Below are 20,924 nucleotides of genomic sequence, written 5' to 3'. Positions count from 1 at the left end.
TTAACAAACTGCCATTGTCACTATTTCTGAGGTAATGACTCAAGAATGTGGAGTCAGGTGGGCAAACAAGGTAAATAAGCTAGATGTACTAAGTGGATTAAAAGCAAGCCAAGAACCTTCGACTATCGACAGGTATGCAACTATAATATAATCAAGGAGAAAGAATGTGAGCCACGCCCTGGGGCCCGCCCCCAGGAGCACATGGACAGGGACCGAGAAAAGTACAAGAACGTAACCATTTCTGTATTCTGCAGAGTGCTTCATCTCGATCGGTCGAGAGAAGCTCTCGCGGGCATGTTTTTTTTTTAATGTTTTATTCGTTGCCAATCTTTCCAATTCTTTGTCAGATCAACTTGTCAGATCATAAACGCCAAAGGTCACCTTGCGCCCAAACAAAGATCACTCTGCGCCAATGATTTTGCTCTTAGCCAAAAGGCCTAGAGCCAAGGCTGCGCCGTTCCTGGAAGTACTGCATTACCAGGTTCGTGCCATGGAGGTGGATGGGGCAGGCCCCCCCCACCCACCTCCTATTTCCAAAAAGCATAGGAGAACCACCTTCCTGATCCAGGGAGAACCACTTTCTGGTCATGGTTACTCCCCTGTCAGGTCAGTTACGCATGATCTTAGCCAAAAGGCCCGGGCATGTGCTCGAGAAACAAAGAGCTGATGTTGAATTAAGACCCACGCGACTTGACTCAGTAGAAGAACCAGAGGTGGTCTCAGTTGAAAAGCAGCTGAGACAGCGCGGGCACATTTCACCCGGACGGGGTCGGGTCTCTGAAGTGTTACCTCAACAGGGAGAAATTCGGTTGCGCCTGTGTTAATCCGGGCGGAGCGCTAAATTTATCGCCGGGAAATGGTTTGTGTCTCCAGCCGCAAAATTCACCAGCTGGGCCCTGAGTGTGGGGCGGAGTGCCGCGGGAGGCATTTACACACCTCGCTCAGGGCACTAGGCCGGCTGAGCAAGCGGAAATCACGAGCTACACAGCCGGCCTCAGAGCACACCGAGAGAGGCTTCTGTGGAGAAAGAAAAACCTGAAGAAAACCACCAAAAAAAACAGTTCCCGATTCATTACTGACGGCCACCCCCAACATAAATCGCAAAAAATAAAAAAAACGATCACACTTACCCGAGGGTAGACATTTCTTCAATCCCTTCGGCCGGTACAGCTTTCCCAGGTGTTGCCATTAGGGGGGGGGGGGCGCTACAGAGCGGGCACGAGCCAAATAGCGAGACGGCGTCGCCACCAGGGGGCGTTGCACACCGGCTCGCCTCTCCCGGGCGGTACTGCTCCGCGCCCCCGCAAAAACCGCCATCGAACTGGCCGCACAGGCGCAGGTGCTTTCCGCCGCCATTGCCGCCCCTCTGGGGCGCTAAGAGGGGCGGCAGGAGACGGAAAATCCACAGCCCCATGTCTTCTTTCACGGTCTTAAAGCTAGGTGCGGTAGTACAACCCCAAAGTTCCGTCTCCAACAAGATTTCGCTTCGAGCCCAAGCAGATTCTGGCAGTGTGCATTTCCCCGACATTCCTGTCTTAATTTTAACAACAACATCATTTGTTCAACCTAATGAATTCATTAAGCCCTTGGAAAGAATCACTAATCGCAAACAGTCTAATGAACAATATTAAGCCAAGTTGTCTCCCCTAGGGGTGTCAGCGCTCAAAGAATTACTGTTTTCTTTGGTGACAGAGTGCAATGGAGTAATTAAGTACTGGGTGGCCCCAAAGAGATCATAATTGTAAACAATATATCTCCCTGATTTACATATCATGCTTCTTTTGATGGCATTACATTAAGTGAAGCTCGACTCGACAATGTAGACATGACAGTTTTAAAAGGGGTTTCAACAAGTCCCCCGAGGCGCTTTATTTATGGAAATTTATAATGAAATTTGTTGAGACAAGAAAGCAGGCACGGAAAATAGCACAGAAACCAGAGTCAGCTGCCATCCAGATGGGTGGGCCTTCACAAGCGAGCGAGCTCCCCCACCCCCACCCCGTCCCCGGCAAACAATACCATAGTCAGGGTCTTAAAGCAGACGACTGTCAGACTCAGGAGTCTGCCAGAGATCTCGGTGCTTCATTGGCTGGAAAGCGCTTCGGGAAATCCTCAGGTCTTGAAGTGCGCTACATAAATGACTTGAAAGACTTGGATTTACATAGCGCCTTTCACGACCACTGGATGTCTCAAAGCGCTTTACAGCCAATGAAGTACTTTTTGAAGTGTAGTCACTGTTGTAACGTAGGAAACGCGGCAGCCAATTTGCGGACAGCAAGCTCCCACAACAGCAATGTGATAATGATCAGATAATGGGGTAGAAATTCCGACGTCCCCGGGCCCATATAAAGTTTCTACGGACCCGGGGAGGCATCGGAAAAGCCGGTTTTCAGCACGCAATGCGCATGCAGATGAGACTAAACTGGGTGACGGTGTGAGCTGTGAGGGGGACGCCAAGAGGCTTCAGGGTGACTTGGACAGGTTAGGTGAGTGGGCAAATGCATGGCAGATGCAGTATAATGTGGATAAATGTGAGGTTATCCACTTTGGGGGCAAAAACGCGAAGACAGAATATTATCTGAATGGCGGCAGATTAGGAAAAGGGGAGGTGCAACGAGACCTGGGTGTCATGGTACATCAGTCATTGAAAGTTGGCATGCAGGTGCAGCAGGCGGTGAAGAAGGTAAATGGTATGTTGGCCTTCATAGCGAGGGGATTTGAGTATCAGAGCAGGTAGGTTTTACTGCAGTTGTACAGGGCCTTGGTGAGGCCTCACCTGGAATATTGTGTTCAGTTTTGGTCTCCTAATCTGAGGAAGGATGTTCTTGCTATTGAGGGAGTGCAGCAAAGGTTCACCAGACTGATTCCTGGGATGGCTGGACTGACATATGAGGAGAGACTGGATCAACTGGGCCTTTATACATTTAGAAGGATGAGAGGGGATGTCATAGAAACATATAAGATTCTGACGGGACGGGACAGGTTAGATGCGCGTAGAATGTTACTGATGTTGGGGAGGTCCAGAACCAGGGGACACAGTCTTAGGATAAGGGGTAGGCCATTTAGGACTGAGATGAGGAGAAACTTCCTCACTCAGAGAGTTGTTAACCTGTGGAATTCCCTGCTGCAGAGAGTTGTTGATGCCAGTTCATTGGATATATTCAAGAGGGAGTTAGATATGGCCCTTACGGCTAAAGGGATCAAGGGGTATGGAAAGAAAGCAGAAAAGGGGTACTGAGGGAATGATCAGCCATGATCATATTGAATGGTGGTGCAGGCTCGAAGGGCCGAATGGCCTACTCCTGCACCTATTTTCTATGTTTCTATGTTTTTATGTCAAGCTGGAGCTGGACAGATCGTAACCAGATCGGAAGCAAGGACATTTGTACGTGCAAGATTGCGATATTTACGGATATCTTGCCCAGCAAATGTCCTCAAAAATCTTGCGCCTGAAAAAGCAGGCATATAGCCTACTGTTACAGGCGCAAGTGTTTTAAAACACACAAAAACATATTAAAATAAAGTTATGAGAACATATTTTATTGTTAAAAACTCTCCCAACTATGGTAAGTTTATTTTAAGGCATAACTTTAAAAACTTTTTTAAAAATTGGGAAAATATTTTTTTTTATGTGATTAATAACTTTAATTTAAACGAATCTTAAATATGTAATGTATATTTTCTATTTTTTTAAATTAGTGTTTTGAGTGTTTCTCATTCATAATAATGGGAACTCCAACTTACGGAGTTCCCATTATTATGAATGAAAAAGTACTTACCTGTGATTGGGTGTTCAGGCACATGTGACTTCTGCGCACGTCCCTACGAGCACATGCTGCGACGTGCAGGAGAGGAGGCCTGTGGATCGGGAACTCGAGTGGGTGCAGCAGCTTCAGGTAGGTGCGCATTTTGTCTCTAAAATCTAGTCGAACACCCGCGGGGAGGAGAAAGCGGGATTTCTACTCCAATTTCATGTTGATTGAGGGAGAAATATTGGCCCCAGGACACCGGGGATAACTCCCCTGCTCTTCTTCGAAATAGTGCCGTGGGATCTTTTACATCCACCTGAGAGAGCAGACGGCGCCTCGGTTTAACGTCTCATCCGAAAGACTGTACCTCCGACAGTGCAGCGCTCCCTCAGCACTGCACTGGAGTGTCAGCCTAGATTTTTTGTGCTCAAGTCCTTGATTTCTTTGTGAGGTGATCTCAGTGAATGGCGGAGCAGACTCAAGGGGCCGAATGACCTACTCCTGCTCGATTTTCTCATGTTCTTTTGGGGTTTTTTTTGCTTTTTATGAGGTTTTCATCTCTCGCCCCTGCCCTCCTGAAGAATTGAAAACGAAAGGAAAAACTTGCATTAATATAGCGCCTTTCACGACCTCAGGATGTCCCAAAGTGCTGGGTCACTGAATATATTTAAGGTTGGAGATAGACAGATTCTTGAACTGTAGGGGAGTGAAGGGTTATGGGGAGCGGGCAGGGAAGTGGAGTTGAGGCCAAGATCAGATCAGCCATGATCTCATTGAATGGCGGAGCAGGCTCGAGGGGCCATAGGGCCTACTCCTGCTCCTATTTATTTTTTTATGAAGTAACGTCACTGTTGTAATGTAGGAAACACGGCAGCCAATTTTCACACAGCAAGCTCCCACAAACAGTCCTGCGATAATGACCAGATATACGGATTCTTTTTGTGATGTTGGTTGAAGGATAAATATTGGCCAGGACAGCAGGGAGAACTCCCATGCCCTTGTTAAAAAAAGCTAGTATCAGTGCTGGTGACCAGGGGCTAGACTTTCCCTGAAGCCCCCCACCGTCCAATTGCCATCCAGAAAGATCGCTAAGATTCTGCAAATAACGTTGGTGAAAACTTCCGTAGCAAAGGTAAAAAAAAAAACGCCCGGCGTGAAAATGGATCTTGCACCAAGATTCTCGGGGGTTAAAGGCAAAACTAGGTAAAATAGGTGGTTCTTACCAGAATGGACGGTAAGTCCTTAAAATTTAGTCCGAGGCTGCGGTTGGGCCTAGGGAGGGGGAAACTCAAAAAATATTTTTTCAAATTAAAAAAAGTTATAAAACATTCTCACGACCCTTTTTAAGGTAATCGGCGTCATAGAATTTAAAAAATAATGATAAAAAAACCTTTACCTTACCTTTCTTTGCCGGGTACTCACCGACCACCCTGTTTCTGGCAGCTTTTCGTGGGCGGTTTACTCGGCAATGCGTATGGGTCCCCATTGAGGCAAAACTTGGATCCTGGCGGTTTTCTCGACGGTGCATGCAGATGCACGTGAGTGGTCCGCTCCCCGGCGGACTTTTCAAAATGTCGGTGGAACTCTAGAAAAGAGAGAGGAAACTTTCGCCGGGCGGTTTTTTCACCAAAAAACAGCTGTACCGCCGAGAAAACCGATGAAAATGAAGGCAAAAGTCCAGCCCTTTATCAAACTACTGGATTATTGTGAAAAACCTATCTGGTTCACTAATGCCTTGAGGGGAGTACATTTGCCGTCTTTACCCGGTCTGGCCTACCTGTGACTCCAGACCCACAGCAATGGTATTTGACTCTTAACTGCCCTCTGAAATGGCCTAGCAAGCCACTGAGTTGCCTCACCACCTTCTCCAGGGCAATTAGGGATGGGCAATAAATGCTGGCCTTGCCGATGACGGCAAGTGGCGTGGGATCTTTTACGTCCACCTGAGGGAGCAGACGGGATCTCGGTTTAACGTCTCATTCAAAAGACGGCACCTCCGACAGTGCAGCGCTCCCTCAGCACTCATCATCAGAGGCAGTCCCTCGGAATCGAGGAAGACTTGCTTCCACTCTTAGAATGAGTCCTTAGGTGGCTGAACAGTCCAATGCGAGAGCCACAGTCCCTGCCGCAGGCGGGGCAGACAGTCGTTGAGGGTAAGGAAGGGTGGGACTGGTTTGCTCCTTCCACAGCCTGCGCTTGTCTTCCGCATGCACGCGTCGACGAGTCTCGAGGCGCTTAGCACCCTCCCGGGTCCGCCTCCTGCACCCAGGGCAGTCTTCGGCCAGGGACTCCCAGGTGTCAGTGGGGATGCTTTATCAGGGAGGCTTTGAGGGTGTCCTTGTAATGTTTCCTCTGCCCACCTTTGGCTCGTTTGCCGTGAAGGAGTTCCAAGCAGAGCGCTTGTTTCGGGAGTCTCGTGTCTGGCATGCGAACTATGTGGCCTGCCCAACGGAGCTGATCCAAGTGTGGTCAGTGCTTCAATGCTGGGGATGTTGGCCTGGTCGAGGACGCTAATGTTGGTGCGTCTGTCCTCCCAGGGGATTTGTAGGATCTTGCGGAGCCATCGTTGGTGGTATTTCTCCAGCGACTTGAGGTGTCTACTGTACATGGTCCATGTCTCTGAGCCATACAGGAGGGCGGGTATTACTACAGCCCTGTAGACCATGAGCTTGGTGGTAAATTTGAGGGCCTCGGCACTGCACTGGGAGTGTCAGCCTAGATTTATGTGCTCAAGTCTGTGACGTGGGACTTGAACCCACGAACTTCTGACTCAGAGCGCAGAGTGCCACGAAACAGCGATCAGAAGGGGAAAGCCTGGATGATTATCTCGCTCTCTACCCGGGATCGGAGACATTTTGCAACAACAACAAAAGCTTTGTTATAGCACCTTTTGATATAGTAAATCACCCTAAAGTGCTTCACAGAAGCGATTACCAAACAAACTTTGACCAAGCTCCATAACATAGAAACATAGAAACATAGAAAATAGGTGCAGGAGTAGGCCATTCGGCCCTTCTAGCCTGCACCGCCATTCAATGAGTTCATGGCTGAACATGCAACTTCAGTACCCCATTCCTGCTTTCTCACCATACCCCTTGATTCCCCTAAGGAGATATTAGGACAGGCGAACCAAAGCTTGATCAAAGAGGTAGGTTTTAAGGAGTGTCTTAAAGGGGGACAGAGAGGCGGAGAGGTTTAGGGAGGGAGTTTCAGAGCTTGGGGCCCAGGCAACTGAAGGCACGGCCACCAATGGTCGAGCGATTATAATCGGCATTGCAAAAGAGGCCGGAATTGGAGGAGTGCAGAGATCTCGGAGGGTGGTGGGGCCGGAGGAGAATCGATGTAATTGTTAGTCTGAGCCAACCCAGCACAGACTGAGGATCAAATCCAGGCTTTCTCGGTCTGTGTGGATGAGTCCTGCCCCCGCCAGACTTCCTGGGGAAGGCGTTTTCTTGGTGCCTTTTGCTGTCTATTTGGATGGTTTTGCTGCTTTTGGCACATTTGACACTGTGAAAAATGCAGTAAGTACACAGCAGGTCAGTCAGCAAACAATACAATGCAGCGTAATGTGCTATACCCATCACCCGCAACCAGCGACACTGAGGGGTCTACACATCAATAACCAGTGATACTGAGGGGCCTACACATCGATAACCAGTGATACTGAGGGGCCTACACATCGATAACCAGTGATACTGAGGGGCCTACACATCGATAACCAGTGATACTGAGGGGCCTACACATCAATAACCAGTGATACTGAGGGGCCTACACATCAATAACCAGTGATACTGAGGGACCTACACATCAATAACCAGTGATACTGAGGGACCTACACATCAATAACCAGTGATACTGAGGGGCCTAAACATCAATAACCAGTGATACTGAGGGACCTACACATCAATAACCAGTGATACTGAGGGGCCTACACATCAATAACCAGTGATACTGAGGGGCCTACACATCAATAACCAGTGATACTGAGGGGCCTACACATCAATAACCAGTGATACTGAGGGACCTACACATCAATAACCAGTGATACTGAGGGACCTACACATCAATAACTAGTGATACTGAGGGGCCTAAACATCAATAACCAGTGATACTGAGGGGTCTACACATCAATAACTAGTGATACTGAGGGGCCTAACCATCTATAACCAGTGATACTGAGGGGTCTACACATCAATAACCACTGATACTGAGGGGCCTACACATCAATAACCAGTGATACTGAGGGGCCTACACATCAATAACCAGTGATACTGAGGGGTCTACACATCAATAACCAGTGATACTGAGGGACCTACACATCGATAACCAGTGATACTGAGGGGCCTACACATCTATAACCAGTGATACTGAGGGGCCTACACATCGATAACCAGTGATACTGAGGGGTCTACACATCAATAACTAGTGATACTGAGGGGCCTACACATCAATAACCAGTGATACTGAGGGACCTACACATCAATAGCCAGTGATACTGAGAGGCCTACACATCAATAACCAGTGAAACTGAGGGGCCTAAACATCTATAACCAGTGATACTGAGGGGTCCACACATCAATAACTAGTGATACTGAGGGGCCTAAACATCTATAACCAGTGATACTGAGGGACCTACACATCAATAACCACTGATACTGAGGGGCCTAAACATCTATAACCAGTGATACTGAGGGGTCTACACATCAATAACTAGTGATACTGAGGGGCCTAAACATCTATAACCAGTGATACTGAGGGGTCTACACATCAATAACCACTGATACTGAGGGGCCTAAACATCTATAACCAGTGATATTGAGGGGTCTACACATCAATAACTAGTGATACTGAGGGGCCTACACATCAATAACCACTGATACTGAGGGGCCTAAACATCTATAACCAGTGATACTGAGGGGTCTACACATCTATAACCAGTGATACTGTGGGACCTACCCATCGATAACCAGTGATACTGAGGGGTCTACACATCAATAACCAGTGATACTGAGGGGCCAACACATCGATAACCAGTGATACTGAGGGGCCTACACATCAATAACCAGTGATACTGAGGGGCCTACACATCGATAACCAGTGATACTGAGGGGTCTACACATCAATAACCAGTGATACTGAGGGACCTACACATCGATAACCAGTGATACTGAGGGCCTACATATCGATAACCAGTGATACTGAGGGGCCTACACATCAATTACCAGTGATACTGAGGGGTCTACACATCAATAACTAGTGATACTGAGGGGCCTACACATCAATAACCAGTGATACTGAGGGGCCTACACATCAATAACCAGTGATACTGAGGGGCCTACACATCGATAACCAGTGATACTGAGGGTCCTAAACATCAATAACCAGTGATACTGAGGGGCCTACACATCAATAACCAGTGATACTGAGGGGCCTAAACATCAATAACTAGTGATACTGAGGGGTCTACACATCAATAACCAGTGATACTGAGGGGTCTACACATCAATAACCAGTGATACTGAGGGACCTACACATCGATAACCAGTGATACTGAGGGACCGAAACATCAATAACTAGTGATACTGAGGGACCTACACATCGATAACCAGTGATACTGAGGGACCTACACATCAATAACTAGTGATACTGAGGGACCTACACATCGATAACCAGTGATACTGAGGGACCGAAACATCAATAACCAGTGATACTGAGGGACCTACACATCAATAACCAGTGATACTGAGGGGTCTACACATCAATAACCAGTGATACTGAGGGACCTACACATCAATAACCAGTGATACTGAGGGGCCTACACATCAATAACCAGTGATACTGAGGGACCTACACATCAATAACCAGTGATACTGAGGGACCTATACATCAATAACCAGTGATACTGAGGGGCCTACACATCAATAACCAGTGATACTGAGGGGCCTACACATCAATAACCAGTGATACTGAGGGACCTACACATCAATAACCAGTGATACTGAGGGACCTACACATCAATAACCAGTGATACTGAGGGACCTACACATCAATAACCAGTGATACTGAGGGGTCTACACATCAATAACTAGTGATACTGAGGGGCCTACACATCAATAACCACTGATACTGAGGGGCCTAAACATCTATAACCAGTGATACTGAGGGGTCTACACATCAATAACCAGTGATACTGAGGGGCCTACACATCAATAACCAGTGATACTGAGGGGCCTACACATCAATAACCAGTGATACTGAGGGACCTACACATCAATAACCAGTGATACTGAGGGACCTACACATCAATAACTAGTGATACTGAGGGGCCTAAACATCAATAACCAGTGATACTGAGGGGTCTACACATCAATAACTAGTGATACTGAGGGGCCTAACCATCTATAACCAGTGATACTGAGGGGTCTACACATCAATAACCACTGATACTGAGGGGCCTACACATCAATAACCAGTGATACTGAGGGGCCTACACATCAATAACCAGTGATACTGAGGGGTCTACACATCAATAACCAGTGATACTGAGGGACCTACACATCGATAACCAGTGATACTGAGGGGCCTACACATCAATAACCAGTGATACTGAGGGGCCTACACATCGATAACCAGTGATACTGAGGGGTCTACACATCAATAACTAGTGATACTGAGGGGCCTACACATCAATAACCAGTGATACTGAGGGACCTACACATCAATAGCCAGTGATACTGAGAGGCCTACACATCAATAACCAGTGAAACTGAGGGGCCTAAACATCTATAACCAGTGATACTGAGGGGTCCACACATCAATAACTAGTGATACTGAGGGGCCTAAACATCTATAACCAGTGATACTGAGGGACCTACACATCAATAACCACTGATACTGAGGGGCCTAAACATCTATAACCAGTGATACTGAGGGGTCTACACATCAATAACTAGTGATACTGAGGGGCCTAAACATCTATAACCAGTGATACTGAGGGGTCTACACATCAATAACCACTGATACTGAGGGGCCTAAACATCTATAACCAGTGATATTGAGGGGTCTACACATCAATAACTAGTGATACTGAGGGGCCTACACATCAATAACCACTGATACTGAGGGGCCTAAACATCTATAACCAGTGATACTGAGGGGTCTACACATCTATAACCAGTGATACTGTGGGACCTACCCATCGATAACCAGTGATACTGAGGGGTCTACACATCAATAACCAGTGATACTGAGGGGCCAACACATCGATAACCAGTGATACTGAGGGGCCTACACATCAATAACCAGTGATACTGAGGGGCCTACACATCGATAACCAGTGATACTGAGGGGTCTACACATCAATAACCAGTGATACTGAGGGACCTACACATCGATAACCAGTGATACTGAGGGCCTACATATCGATAACCAGTGATACTGAGGGGCCTACACATCAATTACCAGTGATACTGAGGGGTCTACACATCAATAACTAGTGATACTGAGGGGCCTACACATCAATAACCAGTGATACTGAGGGGCCTACACATCAATAACCAGTGATACTGAGGGGCCTACACATCGATAACCAGTGATACTGAGGGTCCTAAACATCAATAACCAGTGATACTGAGGGGCCTACACATCAATAACCAGTGATACTGAGGGGCCTAAACATCAATAACTAGTGATACTGAGGGGTCTACACATCAATAACCAGTGATACTGAGGGGTCTACACATCAATAACCAGTGATACTGAGGGACCTACACATCGATAACCAGTGATACTGAGGGACCGAAACATCAATAACTAGTGATACTGAGGGACCTACACATCGATAACCAGTGATACTGAGGGACCTACACATCAATAACTAGTGATACTGAGGGACCTACACATCGATAACCAGTGATACTGAGGGACCGAAACATCAATAACCAGTGATACTGAGGGACCTACACATCAATAACCAGTGATACTGAGGGGTCTACACATCAATAACCAGTGATACTGAGGGACCTACACATCAATAACCAGTGATACTGAGGGGCCTACACATCAATAACCAGTGATACTGAGGGACCTACACATCAATAACCAGTGATACTGAGGGACCTATACATCAATAACCAGTGATACTGAGGGGCCTACACATCAATAACCAGTGATACTGAGGGGCCTACACATCAATAACCAGTGATACTGAGGGACCTACACATCAATAACCAGTGATACTGAGGGACCTACACATCAATAACCAGTGATACTGAGGGGTCTACACATCAATAACTAGTGATACTGAGGGGCCTACACATCAATAACCACTGATACTGAGGGGCCTAAACATCTATAACCAGTGATACTGAGGGGTCTACACATCAATAACTAGTGATACTGAGGGGCCTAAACATCTATAACCATTGATACTGAGGGGTCTACACATCAATAACCACTGATACTGAGGGGCCTAAACATCTATAACCAGTGATACTGAGGGGTCTACACATCAATAACTAGTGATACTGAGGGGCCTACACATCAATAACCAGTGATACTGAGGGGCCTAAACATCGATAACCAGTGATACTGAGGGGCCTACACATCAATAACCAGTGATACTGAGGGGTCTACACATCAATAACCAGTGATACTGAGGGGCCTACACATCGATAACCAGTGATACTGAGGGGCCTACACATCGATAACTAGTGATACTGAGGGGCCTACACATCAATAACCAGTGATACTGAGGGACCTACACATCGATAACCAGTGATACTGAGGGGCCTACACATCGATAACCAGTGATACTGAGGGACCTACACATCAATAACCAGTGATACTGAGGGGTCTACACCAATAACGAGTGATACTGAGGGGCCTACACATCAATAACCAGTGATACTGAGGGGCCTACACATCGATAACCAGTGATACTGAGGGGCCTACACATCGATAACCAGTGATACTGAGGGACCTACACATCAATAACCAGTGATACTGAGGGGCCTAAACATCAATAACCAGTGATACTGAGGGGCCTAAACTTCAATAACCAGTGATACTGAGGGGCCTACACATCAATAACCAGTGATACTGAGGGGTCTACACATCGATAACCAGTGATACTGAGGGGCCTACACATCAATAACCAGTGATACTGAGGGGCCTACACATCGATAACCAGTGATACTGAGGGGTCTACACATCAATAACCAGTGATACTGAGGGCCTACACATCGATAACCAGTGATACTGAGGGGCCTACACATCAATAACCAGTGATACTGAGGGGCCTACACATCGATAACCAGTGATACTGAGGGGCCTACACATCGATAACCAGTGATACGGAGGACCTACACATCGATAACCAGTGATACTGAGGGGCCTACACATCGATAACCAGTGATACTGAGGGGCCTACACATCGATAACCAGTGATACTGAGGGGCCTACACATCGATAACCAGTGATACTGAGGGGCCTACACATCAATAACCAGTGATACTGAGGGGCCTACACATCAATAACCAGTGATACTGAGGGACCTACACATCAATAACCAGTGATACTGAGGGACCTACACATCAATAACCAGTGATACTGAGGGGCCTAAACATCAATAACCAGTGATACTGAGGGACCTACACATCAATAACCAGTGATACTGAGGGGCCTACACATCAATAACCAGTGATACTGAGGGGCCTACACATCAATAACCAGTGATACTGAGGGGCCTACACATCAATAACCAGTGATACTGAGGGGCCTACACATCAATAACCAGTGATACTGAGGGACCTACACATCAATAACCAGTGATACTGAGGGACCTACACATCAATAACCAGTGATACTGAGGGGCCTAAACATCAATAACCAGTGATACTGAGGGACCTACACATCAATAACCAGTGATACTGAGGGGCCTACACATCAATAACCAGTGATACTGAGGTACCTACACATCAATAACCAGTGATACTGAGGGGCCTACACATCAATAACCAGTGATACTGAGGGGCCTACACATCAATAACCAGTGATACTGAGGGGTCTACACATCAATAACCAGTGATACTGAGGGACCTACACATCGATAACCAGTGATACTGAGGGGCCTACACATCAATAACCAGTGATACTGAGGGGCCTACACATCGATAACCAGTGATACTGAGGGGTCTACACATCAATAACTAGTGATACTGAGGGGCCTACACATCAATAACCAGTGATACTGAGGGACCTACACATCAATAGCCAGTGATACTGAGGGGCCTACACATCAATAACCAGTGAAACTGAGGGGCCTAAACATCTATAACCAGTGATACTGAGGGGTCCACACATCAATAACTAGTGATACTGAGGGGCCTAAACATCTATAACCAGTGATACTGAGGGACCTACACATCAATAACCACTGATACTGAGGGGCCTAAACATCTATAACCAGTGATACTGAGGGGTCTACACATCAATAACTAGTGATACTGAGGGGCCTAACCATCTATAACCAGTGATACTGAGGGGTCTACACATCAATAACCACTGATACTGAGGGGCCTAAACATCTATAACCAGTGATATTGAGGGGTCTACACATCAATAACTAGTGATACTGAGGGGCCTACACATCAATAACCACTGATACTGAGGGGCCTAAACATCTATAACCAGTGATACTGAGGGGTCTACACATCTATAACCAGTGATACTGTGGGACCTACCCATCGATAACCAGTGATACTGAGGGGTCTACACATCAATAACCAGTGATACTGAGGGGCCAACACATCGATAACCAGTGATACTGAGGGGCCTACACATCAATAACCAGTGATACTGAGGGGCCTACACATCGATAACCAGTGATACTGAGGGGTCTACACATCAATAACCAGTGATACTGAGGGACCTACACATCGATAACCAGTGATACTGACGGACCGAAACATCAATAACTAGTGATACTGAGGGACCTACACATCGATAACCAGTGATACTGAGGGACCTACACATCAATAACTATTGATACTGAGGGACCTACACATCGATAACCAGTGATACTGAGGGTCCGAAACATCAATAACCAGTGATACTGAGGGACCTACACATCAATAACCAGTGATACTGAGGGGTCTACACATCAATAACCAGTGATACTGAGGGACCTACACATCAATAACCAGTGATACTGAGGGGCCTACACATCAATAACCAGTGATACTGAGGGACCTACACATCAATAACCAGTGATACTGAGGGACCTATACATCAATAACCAGTGATACTGAGGGGCCTACACATCAATAACCAGTGATACTGAGGGGCCTACACATCAATAACCAGTGATACTGAGGGACCTACACATCAATAACCAGTGATACTGAGGGACCTACACATCAATAACCAGTGATACTGAGGGACCTACACATCAATAACCAGTGATACTGAGGGGTCTACACATCAATAACTAGTGATACTGAGGGGCCTACACATCAATAACCACTGATACTGAGGGGCCTAAACATCTATAACCAGTGATACTGAGGGGTCTACACATCAATAACTAGTGATACTGAGGGGCCTAAACATCTATAACCATTGATACTGAGGGGTCTACACATCAATAACCACTGATACTGAGGGGCCTAAACATCTATAACCAGTGATACTGAGGGGTCTACACATCAATAACTAGTGATACTGAGGGGCCTACACATCAATAACCAGTGATACTGAGGGGCCTAAACATCGATAACCAGTGATACTGAGGGGCCTACACATCAATAACCAGTGATACTGAGGGGTCTACACATCAATAACCAGTGATACTGAGGGGCCTACACATCGATAACCAGTGATACTGAGGGGCCTACACATCAATAACTAGTGATACTGAGGGGCCTACACATCAATAACCAGTGATACTGAGGGACCTACACATCGATAACCAGTGATACTGAGGGGCCTACACATCGATAACCAGTGATACTGAGGGACCTACACATCAATAACCAGTGATACTGAGGGGTCTACACCAATAACGAGTGATACTGAGGGGCCTACACATCAATAACCAGTGATACTGAGGGGCCTACACATCGATAACCAGTGATACTGAGGGGCCTACACATCGATAACCAGTGATACTGAGGGACCTACACATCAATAACCAGTGATACTGAGGGGCCTAAACATCAATAACCAGTGATACTGAGGGGCCTAAACTTCAATAACCAGTGATACTGAGGGCCGAAACATCAATAACCAGTGATATTGAGGGGCCTACACATCAATAACCAGTGATACTGAGGGGTCTACACATCGATAACCAGTGATACTGAGGGGCCTACACATCAATAACCAGTGATACTGAGGGGCCTACACATCGATAACCAGTGATACTGAGGGGTCTACACATCAATAACCAGTGATACTGAGGGCCTACACATCGATAACCAGTGATACTGAGGGGCCTACACATCAATAACCAGTGATACTGAGGGGCCTACACATCGATAACCAGTGATACTGAGGGACCTACACATCGATAACCAGTGATACTGAGGGACCTACACATCGATAACCAGTGATACTGAGGGGCCTACACATCGATAACCAGTGATACTGAGGGGCCTAAACATCTATAACCAGTGATACGGAGGGCCTAAACATTAATAACGAGTAATACTGATGGGCCTACCCATCGATAACCAGTGATACTGAGGGGCCTACATATCGATAACCAGTGATACTGAATGGCATATACATCGATAACTAGTGATACTGAGGGGCCTAAACATCTATAACCAGTGATACTGTGGGACCTACCCATCTATAACCAGTGATACTAAGGGGCCTAAACATCTATAACCAGTGATACTGAGGGCCTACACATCCATAACCAGTGATACTGAGGGGCCTACACATCGATAACCAGTGATACTGAGGGGTCTACACATCGATAACTAGTGATACTGAGGGGCCTACCCATTGATAACCAGTGATACTGAGGGGCCTATACATCCATAACCAGTGATACTGAAGGGCCTACACATCTATAACTAGTGATATTGAAGGCCCTACGCATCGACAACTAGTTCTACTGAAGGGTCTACACATCGATGCCTAGTTCTACTGAAGGGTCTACACATCAATAACTAGTGATACTGAAGGGTCTATACATATAACCAGTGATGCTGAGGGGTCTATAGGTCGATAACTAGCTCTACTGAAGGGTGTCCACATCGATAACTAGTGATACCGAGGGGTCTATACTTATAACCAGTGATACTGAGGGGTCTATAGGTCGATAACTAGTTCTACTGAAGGGGCTACACATCGATAACTAGTGATACCGAGGGGTCTATGCATATAACCAGTGATACTGAGGGGTCTATACATATAACCAGTGATACTGAGGGGTCTAAACATATAACTAGTGATACTGAAAGGTCTATACATATAACTAGTGATACTGAGGGGTCTTTACATATAACTAGTGATACTGAGGGGTCTATACATATAACCAGTGATACTGAGGGATGTACACACACGAAACGCTATGTTATCCTCACCGTTTTACGATGGTGACTGCCTGCTTCGTATTTCCAGTCTTTTCCGTGTTTAGTTCAGATTACCAGCAGATGCCTGTCTTTTATCGAGTGCCTTTTAGCTGTCCAGGCTCACGAGGCCGTTCTTCAACACCGACTTCTATTTATTTTTTTATTTTTGAAAGCATATTTTAGATGAATAATTCTGCCACCGCGGCATAATCTAATACCAGGGGCTGGGTATCAGTTAATGTGAGATGGTAACCCAACCCTTAGGGTTCAGCTGACAGCCATAAACCCCTTGAGCTTTGTTTTACGATGTCATGTGAAGCTGCTGGGATTAGTACCTTGCTGTTCCAAGGCCACTCCTCCTGTCCATCCGCCCCAAGTTGCATGGGCGGAAAGCAGAACTTCTCCTTGGCGTGGAGACCTTTATTCGGAACGTACGCCAAGGACCTCATAGGAACGGATGCTTGACGTCTGCCCATCTTCCTTAGAGGAGGTGAGATTCCAACCCCTTAGACCAGGGTCTTCTTTGGAAGCAACCCCCGGTCTAATTGTGTCTAATCGGCAACATTTGCCACCCATCGTGCCTCTGACAGCCACAACTTGGACGATTTTCCAGCCGTAACTGCTAATCCAGGGTATTTGGAGCTGGAGTAATTTCAGCTGCATGTGTTAATTCACATCATGCTCGCAGAGGCTCAGTGACCTCGTCATGTCGATAACTCAGATGAAGTAATTGGCACTCACCCCCTTCCCGCTCAAGCAGTTGTTTCCCGTGAAAGCGACGGAGACAGACACCAGAGGGGTCTTATGGTTCCTGGAACGCTTGATGTTTGAATGGAAAAGCTTGCAAAATAGCCCCCCCACCCCCCCCCCCCCCCTCACCACCCATCCCATCAACACATTGCAACATCTTGGGCCAGTCAATAATCCTTCCCAGCGCTATTTGGGGTTTTTATAGTCAGGATTCCTTGGGGTTCTTTTCTTTCTGGCCTCCTCCTGGAGACAAATGCTGGAATCTCTTACATTGCTTGATGGGAACACTTTGAGTCGGTGAGGATAATGTTGGTCTCTCTTGCTGAGAGAGATTTTATCCTGCTCGCTGACAGAGTGGCAAAAACAACACATTTGTACGGCTCGTTGTAAAAAAAACCCTACGTGGGATAGAATCATACAGCACAGAAGGAGGCCATTCGGCCCATCGTGCCTGTGCCAGCTCTTTGAAAAATCTACCCAATTAGACCCACTCGCCCTTCAATTTCTCAAATGCTTCCCCTTCAAGTATTTATCCAAATCCCTTTATTATTAAATCTTCTTCCTCCGCCCTTTCAGGCAGTGCATTCCCGATCACAACAACTCGCTGCGTGATCTTCTCTTTGGTTCTATTGCCAATAATCTTCAATCGGTGTCCTCTGGTTACCGATCTTACTAGTTTGTCGATCAATTAGTTAGGAGAATTTTTAGCATTATCATCATTTATTCATTCAAGGAATGTGGGCATCGCTGGCAAGGCCGGCATTTATTGCCCATCCCTAATTGCCCCTTGAGAAGAAGCCTTCTTGAACCGCTGCAGTCCGTGTGGTGAAGGTGCTCCCACAGTGCTGTTAGAGAGGGAGTTCCAGGATTGTGACCCAGCGATGATGAAGGAACGCCGATATATTTCCAAGTCAGAATGTTATGTGAATTGGAGGGGAACGTGGAGGTGGTGGTGTTCCCATGCGCCTGCTGCCCTTGTCCTTCTAGGTGGTAGAGGTCGTGGGTTTGGGAGATGCTGCCGAAGAAGCCTTGGCGAGTTGCTGCAGTGCATCTTGTTGGCGGTACACACTGCAGCCACGGTGCGCCGGTGGTGGAGGGAGTGAATGTTGAAGGTGGTGGATGGGGTGCCGATCAAGCGGGCTGCTTTGTCCTGGATGGTGTCGAGCTTCTTGAGTGTTGTTGGAGCTGCATTCCTCCAGGCAAGTGGAGAGTGTTCCATCACACTCCTGACTTGTAGATGGTGGACATTGCAATGGAAGATGCTGGAAATAGGTTTTTTATCTCGCAAGAAAAGTCCACTAAAAGTGTCGATCAGTCCGCCACCTGGAGATTTACCCCAATGCGCAATCGTGTCTGTCGGCTGATCGAGCAAATGGGAGCCTTTGATTGGTGTCAGCCATGGCTCAGTGGGTAGCACTCTCGTCTCCGAGTCAGAAGGTCGCGGGTTCAAAGTCCCACTCTCGAGTCTTGAGCACATAATCTAGGCTGGCACTCCAGTGCAGTATTGAGGGGTCAACAACCGGGGGGGCATGGATTCAAAGTAATTGGGGGGAGGTTTAGAGGGGCGTTGAGGAGAACTTTTTTCACCCAGAGGGTGGTGGGGGTCTGGAACCCACTGCCTGAAAGGGTGGTAGAGGCAGAAACCCTCACCACGTTTAAAAAGTACTTGGATGTGCACTTAAAGTGCTGTAACCTGCAGGGCTACGGACCTAGAGCTGGAAAGTGGGATTAGGCTGGGTAGCTCCTTGTTGGCCGGCACGGACACGATGGAATGAAATGGCCTCCTTCCGTGCTGTAAATTTCTATGATTCTATGAGTGCTGCACTGTCGGAGGTGCCGTCTTGTGGATGAGACATTAAACCGAGGCCCGATTGGCTCTCTCAGGTGGACGTAAAAGATCCACGATTGGATCCCATGGCGCTATTTGAAGAAGAGCAGGTGGTGGTTCCCCTAGATGTCCTATCCAACAGTTATCCCCACCACTAAAACAGATCATTTGGTTATTATCTACTTGCTGCCTGTGGGAGCTTGCTGTGCACAAATTGCCTGCCTTGTTCCCAGTGAAGTGATTACACTTCAAAAGTACTTCATTGGCTGTAAAGCGCTTTGGGACGTCCTAAGGTTGTGAAAGGCGCTATAGAAATGCAAGTTCTTTCTTTCTATAGGAGAGGCTGATACTGCGGTGCAGTACTGTGGGAGTGCGGCACTGTAGGTGATGCTGCCTTTCCAATGAGCAATTGAACTGAGGCCAGTGGCCGCGTGGATATAAGGTTACTTGAAGAAGGCAAAGGAAGATTTCCTGTCGAGGTTTATCCCTCAGCCAAAACAGGTGGACTGTTCATTCCCCATGTTCTCTGTTTGCGGGACCTTAATAACCGCCAATTGGCTGCTGTGTTTGCCTAACTAACATTGACTGACTGCACGGTCAATAAAGTAATGTGTTGGCTGTGAGGCGCTTTCAGACACCCTAAGGTCCTGAGAGCCGCTGTGGTGAGCAAGGGGGAGAAATTGGGGCCGTTTGCGCCAAACGCGTTTTCGCGCGGGCGCCGCACCACGCCCAGCTCCCGTTAAGTTCCGCGGGAGTTCCGCAGAGGTGGTTGCTGTTAGCGTCTCGCTCCACCGCGCCGACAATGATAACGCTACCACCGTACGCCGCGTCACACGGAGTGAAAATTCGGGAGCGCCCCCTTCAGGCTGCCGCGGGGCGGTGCCGGCGACAGTTACAGGGGGCGCTCACCAGCCGCTCGCGGGGGAGGGTCCCCTTCTAAGCAGCGGCGCTACGCGTCCCAGCACCACGCCCCTCTCCCTGTGTTTCCGCCCCGCTCACGCCCCACAGAGCATG

The 20,924-nt window shown here is 47.3% G+C and overlaps 1 non-coding gene across 1 annotated transcript; it reads right to left on the bottom strand.

Annotated features, from left to right (window-relative positions):
• Positions 1-444: 444 nt before the first annotated feature.
• On the bottom strand, positions 445-644 carry LOC139270002 (U2 spliceosomal RNA). The gene has a single exon (XR_011594388.1). It is a non-coding gene; the product is annotated as a U2 spliceosomal RNA (small nuclear RNA).
• Between the last annotated feature and the right edge of the window lie 20,280 nt (positions 645-20,924).

This window comes from Pristiophorus japonicus, chromosome 8 (assembly GCF_044704955.1).
Source record: "Pristiophorus japonicus isolate sPriJap1 chromosome 8, sPriJap1.hap1, whole genome shotgun sequence".
Taxonomy (NCBI): domain Eukaryota; kingdom Metazoa; phylum Chordata; class Chondrichthyes; family Pristiophoridae; genus Pristiophorus; species Pristiophorus japonicus.
Note: the sequence above shows the minus strand (reverse complement) of the source record. Positions and strands in the feature narration are given on the sequence as shown.